This window comes from Sceloporus occidentalis, unplaced genomic scaffold (assembly GCF_023333645.1).
Source record: "Sceloporus occidentalis isolate IW3139 unplaced genomic scaffold, rSceOcc1.0.p SCAF_19, whole genome shotgun sequence".
NCBI lineage: Eukaryota > Metazoa > Chordata > Lepidosauria > Squamata > Phrynosomatidae > Sceloporus > Sceloporus occidentalis.
The window spans coordinates 12,178,930-12,194,267 of NW_028316999.1; the positions used below are offsets into that span (position 1 = coordinate 12,178,930).

Below are 15,338 nucleotides of genomic sequence, written 5' to 3' on the forward strand. Positions count from 1 at the left end.
CCAGGCCCTACCTCACAGTTATTTGACTGCCTGGCTCCCTTTCTTCCTCTTTCCTAATATCCCCTGCCTTATTCTGGGTGACTTTAACATTCCTTTAGATATATCTAACAACTCTGCTAGCTCCAAACTCCTCTCCCCGACATCCTCCTCTGGTCTCTCTCAATAGACGCACACTGAGGGACACTCACTTGATCTGGTTTTCTCCAGATCATGCTCCCTTTCAGATTTCTCCATCTACCCCTTCCCTCTGTCTGACCACCACCTTTTATCCTTTTCTCCAGTGCTAACCCCTAATAAAACAAACTTACATCCCTCACATTCGGTCCCTCGCCAGATCCTGACGCTTGCACCTAAAAAACATCTCTCGTGTCCGCCCATTCCTCACCCAAGAATCCACAAAAACTCTGGTTCATTCACTTATCATTTCCCGTCTTGGCTACTGCAACACTCTTCTGGTTGGCATTCAACTGTCGCTGCTAGGCTTATCTTCCTTGCACGACGCTCCTCTTCTGCTTCCCCACTCTGTGAAACCCTCCACTGGCTCCCAATTGCCTTTAGAATTAAATTTAAAATCCTGGTACTGACATATAAGGCCATCCATAATACGGTCCCTCCATACATTTCTGACCTCATTAGCAAATACTCTCCTACTCGATCCCTACGTTCTTCCTATGGGCTAAGGCTCTCCTCCTTACTTATCACCTCTTCCTTTTCCCGTCTACAAGATTTCACTCGAGCTGCCATATATCTCTGGAATCTACTCCCAAGGAACCTTCAGCATTCACCCTCCCTCCCGACATTCAAGAAACATCTCAAAACCCACTTCTTCAGAGAAGCATACCATCTTAGCTGCTAGAACTTCCTTGTCATTGATACAACCACCACACTACCTCTCACCCTTTCTCTGTGCCTTATGTTTGTCACCCCATTCCCTCAAGATTGTAAGCTTGCGAGCAGGGCTCTCTCTGTCAATTCTTGTCTTGTCATTTCCCTTGAATTCATGTACTGTATTAAGCGCTGCGTAAACTGTTGGCGCTATATAAATAAAAGATAATAATAATAATAATAATAATGGGGAATGAGCTATAGTGGTAAAATGTGACTTGCACCCCATCTTTTTTTTTTTATCCCTATGTTCATATCTACTACAATTTAAATAGAAGCAGTACACATTAGTACTCATAAACATCTGGGACTATGCTATGCAGCTTATACTACAACATGACCATTGAATCTGAATGCGGGAATTGACCATTCGGGTAATTTTCGTTTTAGTTTTCCCATTATATATTTTTCGGTAGCATTAAAATTTAAAGAGATGCTGAAACCTGTGAATTTGGCGATTAAAGCCAGCAAAACTAAATACCTCCCAGATGCGAATGGCTTTGAAAATGATGCATCAGTCTAGTTCTATATTCAGTAGGTATAGACGATCTACTGTCAGCAATACTGACCTAAAGTGCTAGCTTCTTGTCGTAAGAATGGATTGGGCATTCAGTTTGCAGTAATGACTGACATCTGGGGACATTAAATATTGAAAGGAATACGTACAGTAGACCTGAAATATTAATCCTTTTTTGTTAGTTTTCTTAAAAAAAAAAAAAAAAAAGAACATTTAAAATGTCTTAAAAGAAACCTGCTATTTGTTTTCCCAAAGCCAAAGTCAAAATTTATTTAAGAGTGAAAGGCGCAAAAAACAGTGGTCTAAACTGTCTAAAAGGACGCCGACACTTTTGGTGGTTGCCACGTTCAAAATCTGGATCACTTAAAAGTTTCTGGATTCGTTGAAGGTCATAATTCTGATCTTAACCCTCTACGCTGTGCGTTTTCTTCACTGAGAGCTCCAGAGAAAGTGTCCAGCTTCTTTGATGTGTCGGTGTCTTCTTTCCCATGTGCCCATATAAAAAAGCCTTGAAGTTCACTCAGACTTGCATGCAGCAGGAACAGGATGCAAGCCGATTCACTTGGTGGTGAAGGGATTACAAAGGAAATTTAGGTAGAAGAAGGGGTGGGTATAGTTCTGAATTCCATTCTAGTTTCCACCTCCATTCTTCACCGCCCGCCGCCCTCTCCTATTGGGTGGCTTCTGCCGCGCGGGGGTAACCAGATCCCTCTTCCTTCGTGCTTCTGTCCACTTTGTGAATGGGGGGGCCGTGTGGTCCTCAGAATCTGAAGAGTCGGTGACCTCTGTTGAGTTCTGATATTCAAAATCTGTATCTTCAGAGTCCTCACTGGATTCAACCTCACTGATTCCTGAGCTCTCATCTTCCTCCCTGCCACGGACCTCCTCCTTATACTTCTCCAGGAGCTTCTCGCCTAACGCTGCTCCGCTACCCTGGCTACGGAGAACCTGTTTGAGGCGATCCTTCACAAACTCTTTCAGCTTCTTCCTCTTTCCTTTCTCTTCAGCCTTCATGGTTTTCATGGCATCGATCCAGAGGTGGACCTGTTCTTCGTCACTGGAGTCGACCTCCTCTTCGATAGCCTCAGAGTATGCCAGTGGAGCCATACAAATTGTGCAGATGTTATCAAGGATCTCAAAGCAGCCCCTGCAGTACATCCCTTTACAGCCTGGGGTGATGCAGGCCAGGCAGTCCTGCCCCTCGCTGCCAGTGATTATCTTGGCACATGCCATGCAGTACTGCTCATTGGTGCCCAACAGCTGGGCAAACCAGCGGCACCCGGGGAGTTTTGCCGCTAGGACCTGCAGGAAGCTAGAGTGCCCCCCGTCCTCTGCATTCATCCTCACGCTCCTGATCAAGGAGTCCTCAATGTTTGTGCGTTTGGTTATCAAGTTGTTGTAAAGAAAACAGATGCGCTCCTGCTCCCGGGATGGGTAATAATAGGCACAGATTACGCGCTGCAGCCTCCGTATGTAGACGCCAAATATCGCAATGAGGAAGCACAGGCCATACATTGAGCCTATGAGTATGTATCCTTTAAAGTCTGGGGCGGACGGAGCCACTAGGCATTTCTTTGACAAAACTGTCAAGTTCCCTCTCTGAAGGATGTCAAACGCAGACACCACATTGGAGAAGATTTCGCTGGCATAACCGGAGCCGTTGATCAGCACAGAGAACGTCACCGGAGCTCTGGCAACCACGTCCGCTTGCAGCAGGTAATACACCATGTCCAGCACCCAGTAGATGATGAAGTCCATCACCATCATGAATGCGACCACCAGAACATTTCGGAAGACGTTGATGATGTCAAAAGAATATCCCTTCCTCTCACGTTTGGTCAGGTAAAGCGAACCTGGCAGGATGAAGTTGTAGGCCTCTCTGGCGGAAAGGGGCAGGAGGGTTCTGCGCCCTTGCTTGGCTCTCATCACGTCCAGCTCTATGAAGGACCGTGTTATGTAGATATTGTCGTGGTTATCTTCATAGAGGTACTTGCGCTGGTACCGAGCGGCCATGATGTAGATGAAGAGGCAAACAAATGTCATTGAATAGCTGAACATGCTGAGCACATCCAGATAGGGGTTCAGTGTGCTCTGCACTTCGCTCATTATGCCGACTGCCACCTGCTTGATGCTCTTGCTGGAGTTCAGGTTTATGTCGAAGTCGTGAATAACCGTCACGTTAAACTCAAACTTGTCCTTGATGTTGCGGAGCATGTTGATGATGGGGTTTTTCACATGCTTTCGGACATATTTCTGGAGATACTTTGGCAGGAGGCATAGGATTGTAACGGTTTTAGCCAGTCCACACAGCGGTTTGAAGGCGTCCACAATGTAGCACAGGAATGACAAGAATGACATCACCTGGAAGCACTGATTCCGCGCCGTGTCAAATATTTTCCTGCACTTTAGATAGGGAACTTCCAGTTCCTCGTTACAGACCTCCCCGATATTGGCGATAAAACGCCACACATTCCGCAGCACGCGTCCAATGTGCTTCACTCCGTCTGTCACCGTCTTGAAGAACTTTCTGGCCCGATCGGCCACCCCTTTCAGCCTCTGGCCGATGTTCTTCAGAATATCCAGCGCACTCACTAACGGCCTTTTAACTTTTTCCAGGAGCTCCTTGGTCTGGTTCATGGCCAGTTCCACGCCGCAGGACACGGACTCAGATGAGCGCCGGAAATTCTCCAAGGTGTTGGCTGCAGGTCCCTGTAAGGCCAGCGAGAAGGCGACCAGGAGCACGATGGTCTTCCCCTCAATTGAGAAGAGCTGGGGCAGCATAAGGAACACTGTGACCCGCATCTTCATGAAGAAGGCCATGCCGAGGGTGAGGAGGATGCAGATGACCACTGAGGACACGATGCAGTACTTCAGGTTATAGTTCTTCACAAAGAGGACGATGGCTGCATACATGGCGGTGAGAATCAACCCAAAGGTGAAGGCGCCACAGCTCCTCAGAGAAGATTTCACCGCATTGTCCTCTCGGAGTTGGGCTCTCACCTCCTTTTTGTCCTCGTCAATGTAATCCTCGGCGCTCACTTCCTCGACCTTCGCTTCTTCAGGGCACAGGTTTGACAAGCAATTGCGGGAGCAGTCACAGGGGCAGTCGCGGGGGCAGTCGCAGTCCCGCGGGCAGTCGCAGGGGCAGTCGCAGGGGCACTTGCGCTTGCAGGGGCACTTGCAGGAGCAAGGACAGTTGCAGGAACAGGCGCAGGGGCAGGTACTCCGGCATAGGCCACATGTGGTTTTGCAGCAGGTACACATCCATTCCCAGGGACCTAGTGTTGTCCCCATCTTGTCAGTTGTTTTTTTGCAACAATATCTGCCCTGACTTGCCTCACTCAGCGATCACAAAAGCAGGAGAAGAAATGGGTCAAAATGAAGAAATAAAAGTCAGTCTCTTAACTAATCTTTTGCACTACTGGAGGTTCAGTCACTACAAGTAGCTTGCTGTCTCCTCTAGTACTGAAGCTCCACGCCCAGTGCGAGGTTATTATGCTCTGATGATGTCACAATAGCACTGCTGTCATGACAGGGAGAGCAGGGCACATGCCAGCACCTACGGGGGAGGGGCACCTTGCTTTTTATTAAGATAAACTGACATAACAGTTATGAGAAGCTTATTAAACTATCTATCTATCTATCTATATATATATATATTTATCTCTCTCTCTCTTTCTCTCTCTCTCTCTCTCTCTCTCTCTATATATATATATATATATATATATATATATATATATATATACATTAAATTACATACCCTTTAAGTCATAAAATCTGATTGTAGTCAGAAAAATCTGTGTGGCACAATTCAGTGGTTGACTAAAAGATAATAAAGGGTATGAGCCAAAATGCATGTAAGGACCATATCACGTAATGAAACCACAAGGGTTTGCTTTGAGAGCAGCCAAACCACTTTACCAGCAGTTAGACCAAAGGGACTGTAGAAAGAGGTATCTAAAGTGTAAAATTACAGACACATGTTTCTAATTTAAGTTGGTGGAGATCCCAGAACAGTACTGAATGCCCAATTATTGCTTTGGCAGAAATCCCTTAACAGTATGCAAGGATCTCAGCAACTCGGAAATTGGGCTCATTTGCCTCTTATAATTCTAAGTTGGTTGAAGTCTATTATTCACAGAACTTGACAAACTCACTGGGTCAGCATTGAGAGGGTTAAATACCCTTGCTATAAGGTTTTGTTTTTGCTTTACTTGTCCAGTGTGTTTATTTGGTTTTACACCATTAAGATCAATTAAAGTTTAGTCAGGTCATTTAGTCCATTGTGGCTAACTCTGCTTTTGGAGCCTCCTCGTGTATACCGCCTTACTAATCCAACAGACATCCTGGCAGAGGTGCCCCTACCATCTAGGTGCCCTGCCCAAGGTTGCCTGTATGTTCATGCCGGTCTACCTTTTGGGGCTTACATCCTAATGACATTTTCACCACACCACAAGATTGCAGAGTAGAAAAAATGTGTCACGCAGAAAGACTTCATTTCTGCGGCTTATGTGTGTATGCAGGGTGGAAGCCACCAAAACCGGCTAGGAGAAAGGCTTAGCTGTATAAGTAATAGATACATTGATACTGTTCAAACCTGACATTGATTTACCCATGCAGCTTTTTCGCTGAGGCAGCTGTTTCAAAATTCATATCAGTATATTGGAATATTTGAACTCTCCTCAGCTGACCGTATACTAACAGTTTCATAAACTAATGAGATACATTGTTTTATTAGTGCAATTTTTTAGTGATTTAGTTTACTTCAGGGAAGCTGAGATCTGTCTCACTGTGGAACAGGCAGCATTATCTAGTCATTTCCCTGCCCCTTGAAGTTTTTTGACGCATATATTAATGTCTTAAATCTGTAATCTTGAAACATCGTGGCATATGTTTTAGTGTATGGAACTGCAAAACGTAGGACTTGGGGAAAGTGAAAGGTATAAAAGGTTCCCAGAATGTATTTTAAGTAGATTCAAAGTAAACCTGTGTTTAAACTCTGTTTAAAGTTTGTTGGTTAAATTATTTTACACTGCAATGAGAGATGGACAGTGTGGAGAAAAACCAACTAAGGTCTAGATTGGTTAAAGTTAAACTCTAGCCACGATATGTCTTTTGATGTTTGTGATAGCCGAGGGTCGCCTATTATTTTCCTGTTTTTTATGCAAAAGCATAGAGCGATTAATCAGAATTCGTTTGCGCTGTTTCCCCGCCCTGAGCTTTTTGCCTTGCTGGAGATGCGTTCCATTGAACAGCTCTGGAGCCGCAGTGTCTCCAGCAGGTGTTTATTCCTTTTCTTTCACGTAAACAAAACCCCAAAATATTCAAGTAGGTCCTATGTACTTTAATATGCATTAATCGTTGGTAAGGTATTTTGGGGCTGGATTAATTCCTCTTTGTATGCCAAAAGCTCAGATTTTTTCCCCCCACAAAATACTCTTTGATTTCATAGATAACAGGATGACACACTCCTAGGCCTGATGGCAGAAAGGGTGGTGGTGTAGGCATCCTTCTCTCACCTGACTGCACCTTCCAGCATATACCAAGCCCTCCCTCCCTCTCATTCTGTTCCTTTGAAGTTCACACAATCCATCTTTTCTCTCCACTCTCTCTTCAAATTGCTGTCATATATCGCCCTCCAGGCCCTACCTCACAGTTATTTGACTGCCTGGCTCCCTTTCTTCCTCTTTCCTAATATCCCCTGCCTTATTCTGGGTGACTTTAACATTCCTTTAGATATATCTAACAACTCTGCTAGCTCCAAACTCCTCTCCCCGACATCCTCCTCTGGTGTCTCTCAATAGACGCACACTGAGGGACACTCACTTGATCTGGTTTTCTCCAGATCATGCTCCCTTTCAGATTTCTCCATCTACCCCTTCCCTCTGTCTGACCACCACCTTTTATCCTTTTCTCCAGTGCTAACCCCTACTAAAACAAACTTACATCCCTCACATTCGGTCCCTCGCCAGATCCTGACGCTTGCACCTAAAAAACATCTCTCGTGTCCGCCCATTCCTCACCCAAGAATCCACAAAAACTCTGGTTCATTCACTTATCATTTCCCGTCTTGGCTACTGCAACACTCTTCTGGTTGGCATTCAACTGTCGCTGCTAGGCTTATCTTCCTTGCACGACGCTCCTCTTCTGCTTCCCCACTCTGTGAAACCCTCCACTGGCTCCCAATTGCCTTTAGAATTAAATTTAAAATCCTGGTACTGACATATAAGGCCATCCATAATACGGTCCCTCCATACATTTCTGACCTCATTAGCAAATACTCTCCTACTCGATCCCTACGTTCTTCCCATGGGCTAAGGCTCTCCTCCTTACTTATCACCTCTTCCTTTTCCCGTCTACAAGATTTCACTCGAGCTGCCATATATCTCTGGAATCTACTCCCAAGGAACCTTCAGCATTCACCCTCCCTCCCGACATTCAAGAAACATCTCAAAACCCACTTCTTCAGAGAAGCATACCATCTTAGCTGCTAGAACTTCCTTGTCATTGATACAACCACCACACTACCTCTCACCCTTTCTCTGTGCCTTATGTTTGTCACCCCATTCCCTCAAGATTGTAAGCTTGCGAGCAGGGCTCTCTCTGTCAATTCTTGTCTTGTCATTTCCCTTGAATTCATGTACTGTATTAAGCGCTGCGTAAACTGTTGGCGCTATATAAGTAAAAGATAATAATAATAATAATAATAATAATAATAATAATGGGGAATGAGCTATACGCTTGTTTGGCTTAATTTACTGAGTGGTAAAATGTGACTTGCACCCCATCTTTTTTTTTTATCCCTATGTTCATATCTACTACAATTTAAATAGAAGCAGTACACATTAGTACTCATAAACATCTGGGACTATGCTATGCAGCTTATACTACAACATGACCATTGAATCTGAATGCGGGAATTGACCATTCGGGTAATTTTCGTTTTAGTTTTCCCATTATATATTTTTCGGTAGCATTAAAATTTAAAGAGATGCTGAAACCTGTGAATTTGGCGATTAAAGCCAGCAAAACTAAATACCTCCCAGATGCGAATGGCTTTGAAAATGATGCATTAGTCTAGTTCTATATTCAGTAGGTATAGACGATCTACTGTCAGCAATACTGACCTAAAGTGCTAGCTTCTTGTCGTAAGAATGGATTGGGCATTCAGTTTGCAGTAATGACTGACATCTGGGGACATTAAATATTGAAAGGAATACGTACAGTAGACCTGAAATATTAATCCTTTTTTGTTAGTTTTCTTAAAAAAAAAAAAAAAAAAAGAACATTTAAAATGTCTTAAAAGAAACCTGCTATTTGTTTTCCCAAAGCCAAAGTCAAAATTTATTTAAGAGTGAAAGGCGCAAAAAACAGTGGTCTAAACTGTCTAAAAGGACGCCGACACTTTTGGTGGTTGCCACGTTCAAAATCTGGATCACTTAAAAGTTTCTGGATTCGTTGAAGGTCATAATTCTGATCTTAACCCTCTACGCTGTGCGTTTTCTTCACTGAGAGCTCCAGAGAAAGTGTCCAGCTTCTTTGATGTGTCGGTGTCTTCTTTCCCATGTGCCCATATAAAAAAGCCTTGAAGTTCACTCAGACTTGCATGCAGCAGGAACAGGATGCAAGCCGATTCACTTGGTGGTGAAGGGATTACAAAGGAAATTTAGGTAGAAGAAGGGGTGGGTATAGTTCTGAATTCCATTCTAGTTTCCACCTCCATTCTTCACCGCCCGCCGCCCTCTCCTATTGGGTGGCTTCTGCCGCGCGGGGGTGACCAGATCCCTCTTCCTTCGTGCTTCTGTCCACTTTGTGAATGGGGGGGCCGTGTGGTCCTCAGAATCTGAAGAGTCGGTGACCTCTGTTGAGTTCTGATATTCAAAATCTGTATCTTCAGAGTCCTCACTGGATTCAACCTCACTGATTCCTGAGCTCTCATCTTCCTCCCTGCCACGGACCTCCTCCTTATACTTCTCCAGGAGCTTCTCGCCTAACGCTGCTCTGCTACCCTGGCTACGGAGAACCTGTTTGAGGCGATCCTTCACAAACTCTTTCAGCTTCTTCCTCTTTCCTTTCTCTTCAGCCTTCATGGTTTTCATGGCATCGATCCAGAGGTGGACCTGTTCTTCGTCACTGGAGTCGACCTCCTCTTCGATAGCCTCAGAGTATGCCAGTGGAGCCATACAAATTGTGCAGATGTTATCAAGGATCTCAAAGCAGCCCCTGCAGTACATCCCTTTACAGCCTGGGGTGATGCAGGCCAGGCAGTCCTGCCCCTCGCTGCCAGTGATTATCTTGGCACATGCCATGCAGTACTGCTCATTGGTGCCCAACAGCTGGGCAAACCAGCGGCACCCGGGGAGTTTTGCCGCTAGGACCTGCAGGAAGCTAGAGTGCCCCCCGTCCTCTGCATTCATCCTCACGCTCCTGATCAAGGAGTCCTCAATGTTTGTGCGTTTGGTTATCAAGTTGTTGTAAAGAAAACAGATGCGCTCCTGCTCCCGGGATGGGTAATAATAGGCACAGATTACGCGCTGCAGCCTCCGTATGTAGACGCCAAATATCGCAATGAGGAAGCACAGGCCATACATTGAGCCTATGAGTATGTATCCTTTAAAGTCTGGGGCGGACGGAGCCACTAGGCATTTCTTTGACAAAACTGTCAAGTTCCCTCTCTGAAGGATGTCAAACGCAGACACCACATTGGAGAAGATTTCGCTGGCATAACCGGAGCCGTTGATCAGCACAGAGAACGTCACCGGAGCTCTGGCAACCACGTCCGCTTGCAGCAGGTAATACACCATGTCCAGCACCCAGTAGATGATGAAGTCCATCACCATCATGAATGCGACCACCAGAACATTTCGGAAGACGTTGATGATGTCAAAAGAATATCCCTTCCTCTCACGTTTGGTCAGGTAAAGCGAACCTGGCAGGATGAAGTTGTAGGCCTCTCTGGCGGAAAGGGGCAGGAGGGTTCTGCGCCCTTGCTTGGCTCTCATCACGTCCAGCTCTATGAAGGACCGTGTTATGTAGATATTGTCGTGGTTATCTTCATAGAGGTACTTGCGCTGGTACCGAGCGGCCATGATGTAGATGAAGAGGCAAACAAATGTCATTGAATAGCTGAACATGCTGAGCACATCCAGATAGGGGTTCAGTGTGCTCTGCACTTCGCTCATTATGCCGACTGCCACCTGCTTGATGCTCTTGCTGGAGTTCAGGTTTATGTCGAAGTCGTGAATAACCGTCACGTTAAACTCAAACTTGTCCTTGATGTTGCGGAGCATGTTGATGATGGGGTTTTTCACATGCTTTCGGACATATTTCTGGAGATACTTTGGCAGGAGGCATAGGATTGTAACGGTTTTAGCCAGTCCACACAGCGGTTTGAAGGCGTCCACAATGTAGCACAGGAATGACAAGAATGACATCACCTGGAAGCACTGATTCCGCGCCGTGTCAAATATTTTCCTGCACTTTAGATAGGGAACTTCCAGTTCCTCGTTACAGACCTCCCCGATATTGGCGATAAAACGCCACACATTCCGCAGCACGCGTCCAATGTGCTTCACTCCGTCTGTCACCGTCTTGAAGAACTTTCTGGCCCGATCGGCCACCCCTTTCAGCCTCTGGCCGATGTTCTTCAGAATATCCAGCGCACTCACTAACGGCCTTTTAACTTTTTCCAGGAGCTCCTTGGTCTGGTTCATGGCCAGTTCCACGCCGCAGGACACGGACTCAGATGAGCGCCGGAAATTCTCCAAGGTGTTGGCTGCAGGTCCCTGTAAGGCCAGCGAGAAGGCGACCAGGAGCACGATGGTCTTCCCCTCAATTGAGAAGAGCTGGGGCAGCATAAGGAACACTGTGACCCGCATCTTCATGAAGAAGGCCATGCCGAGGGTGAGGAGGATGCAGATGACCACTGAGGACACGATGCAGTACTTCAGGTTATAGTTCTTCACAAAGAGGACGATGGCCGCATACATGGCGGTGAGAATCAACCCAAAGGTGAAGGCGCCACAGCTCCTCAGAGAAGATTTCACCGCATTGTCCTCTCGGAGTTGGGCTCTCACCTCCTTTTTGTCCTCGTCAATGTAATCCTCGGCGCTCACTTCCTCGACCTTCACTTCTTCAGGGCACAGGTTTGACAAGCAATTGCGGGAGCAGTCACAGGGGCAGTCGCGGGGGCAGTCGCAGTCCCGCGGGCAGTCGCAGGGGCAGTCGCAGGGGCACTTGCGCTTGCAGGGGCACTTGCAGGAGCAAGGACAGTTGCAGGAACAGGCGCAGGGGCAGGTACTCCGGCATAGGCCACATGTGGTTTTGCAGCAGGTACACATCCATTCCCAGGGACCTAGTGTTGTCCCCATCTTGTCAGTTGTTTTTTTGCAACAATATCTGCCCTGACTTGCCTCACTCAGCGATCACAAAAGCAGGAGAAGAAATGGGTCAAAATGAAGAAATAAAAGTCAGTCTCTTAACTAATCTTTTGCACTACTGGAGGTTCAGTCACTACAAGTAGCTTGCTGTCTCCTCTAGTACTGAAGCTCCACGCCCAGTGCGAGGTTATTATGCTCTGATGATGTCACAATAGCACTGCTGTCATGACAGGGAGAGCAGGGCACATGCCAGCACCTACGGGGGAGGGGCACCTTGCTTTTTATTAAGATAAACTGACATAACAGTTATGAGAAGCTTATTAAACTATCTATCTATCTATCTATATATATATATATATTTATCTCTCTCTCTCTTTCTCTCTCTCTCTCTCTCTCTCTCTCTCTCTCTCTCTCTCTATATATATATATATATATATATATATATATACATACATTAAATTACATACCCTTTAAGTCATAAAATCTGATTGTAGTCAGAAAAATCTGTGTGGCACAATTCAGTGGTTGACTAAAAGATAATAAAGGGTATGAGCCAAAATGCATGTAAGGACCATATCACGTAATGAAACCACAAGGGTTTGCTTTGAGAGCAGCCAAACCACTTTACCAGCAGTTAGACCAAAGGGACTGTAGAAAGAGGTATCTAAAGTGTAAAATTACAGACACATGTTTCTAATTTAAGTTGGTGGAGATCCCAGAACAGTACTGAATGCCCAATTATTGCTTTGGCAGAAATCCCTTAACAGTATGCAAGGATCTCAGCAACTCGGAAATTGGGCTCATTTGCCTCTTATAATTCTAAGTTGGTTGAAGTCTATTATTCACAGAACTTGACAAACTCACTGGGTCAGCATTGAGAGGGTTAAATACCCTTGCTATAAGGTTTTGTTTTTGCTTTACTTGTCCAGTGTGTTTATTTGGTTTTACACCATTAAGATCAATTAAAGTTTAGTCAGGTCATTTAGTCCATTGTGGCTAACTCTGCTTTTGGAGCCTCCTCGTGTATACCGCCTTACTAATCCAACAGACATCCTGGCAGAGGTGCCCCTACCATCTAGGTGCCCTGCCCAAGGTTGCCTGTATGTTCATGCCGGTCTACCTTTTGGGGCTTACATCCTAATGACATTTTCACCACACCACAAGATTGCAGAGTAGAAAAAATGTGTCACGCAGAAAGACTTCATTTCTGCGGCTTATGTGTGTATGCAGGGTGGAAGCCACCAAAACCGGCTAGGAGAAAGGCTTAGCTGTATAAGTAATAGATACATTGATACTGTTCAAACCTGACATTGATTTACCCATGCAGCTTTTTCGCTGAGGCAGCTGTTTCAAAATTCATATCAGTATATTGGAATATTTGAACTCTCCTCAGCTGACCGTATACTAACAGTTTCATAAACTAATGAGATACATTGTTTTATTAGTGCAATTTTTTAGTGATTTAGTTTACTTCAGGGAAGCTGAGATCTGTCTCACTGTGGAACAGGCAGCATTATCTAGTCATTTCCCTGCCCCTTGAAGTTTTTTGACGCATATATTAATGTCTTAAATCTGTAATCTTGAAACATCGTGGCATATGTTTTAGTGTATGGAACTGCAAAACGTAGGACTTGGGGAAAGTGAAAGGTATAAAAGGTTCCCAGAATGTATTTTAAGTAGATTCAAAGTAAACCTGTGTTTAAACTCTGTTTAAAGTTTGTTGGTTAAATTATTTTACACTACAATGAGAGATGGACAGTGTGGAGAAAAACCAACTAAGGTCTAGATTGGTTAAAGTTAAACTCTAGCCACGATATGTCTTTTGATGTTTGTGATAGCCGAGGGTCGCCTATTATTTTCCTGTTTTTTATGCAAAAGCATAGAGCGATTAATCAGAATTCGTTTGCGCTGTTTCCCCGCCCTGAGCTTTTTGCCTTGCTGGAGATGCGTTCCATTGAACAGCTCTGGAGCCGCAGTGTCTCCAGCAGGTGTTTATTCCTTTTCTTTCACGTAAACAAAACCCCAAAATATTCAAGTAGGTCCTATGTACTTTAATATGCATTAATCGTTGGTAAGGTATTTTGGGGCTGGATTAATTCCTCTTTGTATGCCAAAAGCTCAGATTTTTTCCCCCCACAAAATACTCTTTGATTTCATAGATAACAGGATGACACACTCCTAGGCCTGATGGCAGAAAGGGTGGTGGTGTAGGCATCCTTCTCTCACCTGACTGCACCTTCCAGCATATACCAAGCCCTCCCTCCCTCTCATTCTGTTCCTTTGAAGTTCACACAATCCATCTTTTCTCTCCACTCTCTCTTCAAATTGCTGTCATATATCGCCCTCCAGGCCCTACCTCACAGTTATTTGACTGCCTGGCTCCCTTTCTTCCTCTTTCCTAATATCCCCTGCCTTATTCTGGGTGACTTTAACATTCCTTTAGATATATCTAACAACTCTGCTAGCTCCAAACTCCTCTCCCCGACATCCTCCTCTGGTCTCTCTCAATAGACGCACACTGAGGGACACTCACTTGATCTGGTTTTCTCCAGATCATGCTCCCTTTCAGATTTCTCCATCTACCCCTTCCCTCTGTCTGACCACCACCTTTTATCCTTTTCTCCAGTGCTAACCCCTACTAAAACAAACTTACATCCCTCACATTCGGTCCCTCGCCAGATCCTGACGCTTGCACCTAAAAAACATCTCTCGTGTCCGCCCATTCCTCACCCAAGAATCCACAAAAACTCTGGTTCATTCACTTATCATTTCCCGTCTTGGCTACTGCAACACTCTTCTGGTTGGCATTCAACTGTCGCTGCTAGGCTTATCTTCCTTGCACGACGCTCCTCTTCTGCTTCCCCACTCTGTGAAACCCTCCACTGGCTCCCAATTGCCTTTAGAATTAAATTTAAAATCCTGGTACTGACATATAAGGCCATCCATAATACGGTCCCTCCATACATTTCTGACCTCATTAGCAAATACTCTCCTACTCGATCCCTACGTTCTTCCCATGGGCTAAGGCTCTCCTCCTTACTTATCACCTCTTCCTTTTCCCGTCTACAAGATTTCACTCGAGCTGCCATATATCTCTGGAATCTACTCCCAAGGAACCTTCAGCATTCACCCTCCCTCCCGACATTCAAGAAACATCTCAAAACCCACTTCTTCAGAGAAGCATACCATCTTAGCTGCTAGAACTTCCTTGTCATTGATACAACCACCACACTACCTCTCACCCTTTCTCTGTGCCTTATGTTTGTCACCCCATTCCCTCAAGATTGTAAGCTTGCGAGCAGGGCTCTCTCTGTCAATTCTTGTCTTGTCATTTCCCTTGAATTCATGTACTGTATTAAGCGCTGCGTAAACTGTTGGCGCTATATAAGTAAAAGATAATAATAATAATAATAATAATAATAATGGGGAATGAGCTATACGCTTGTTTGGCTTAATTTACTGAGTGGTAAAATGTGACTTGCACCCCATCTTTTTTTTTTATCCCTATGTTCATATCTACTACAATTTAAATAGAAGCAGTACACATTAGTACTCAT

At 45.0% G+C, this 15,338-nt stretch overlaps 2 pseudogenes; both read right to left on the reverse strand.

Annotated features, from left to right (window-relative positions):
• Nucleotides 1-2,032: 2,032 nt before the first annotated feature.
• Nucleotides 2,033-4,696, reverse strand: LOC149302414 (DC-STAMP domain-containing protein 2 pseudogene; annotated as a pseudogene).
• A 4,412-nt stretch (nucleotides 4,697-9,108) lies between these two features.
• LOC149302415 (DC-STAMP domain-containing protein 2 pseudogene) lies at nucleotides 9,109-11,772 on the reverse strand (annotated as a pseudogene).
• Nucleotides 11,773-15,338: the final 3,566 nt, after the last annotated feature.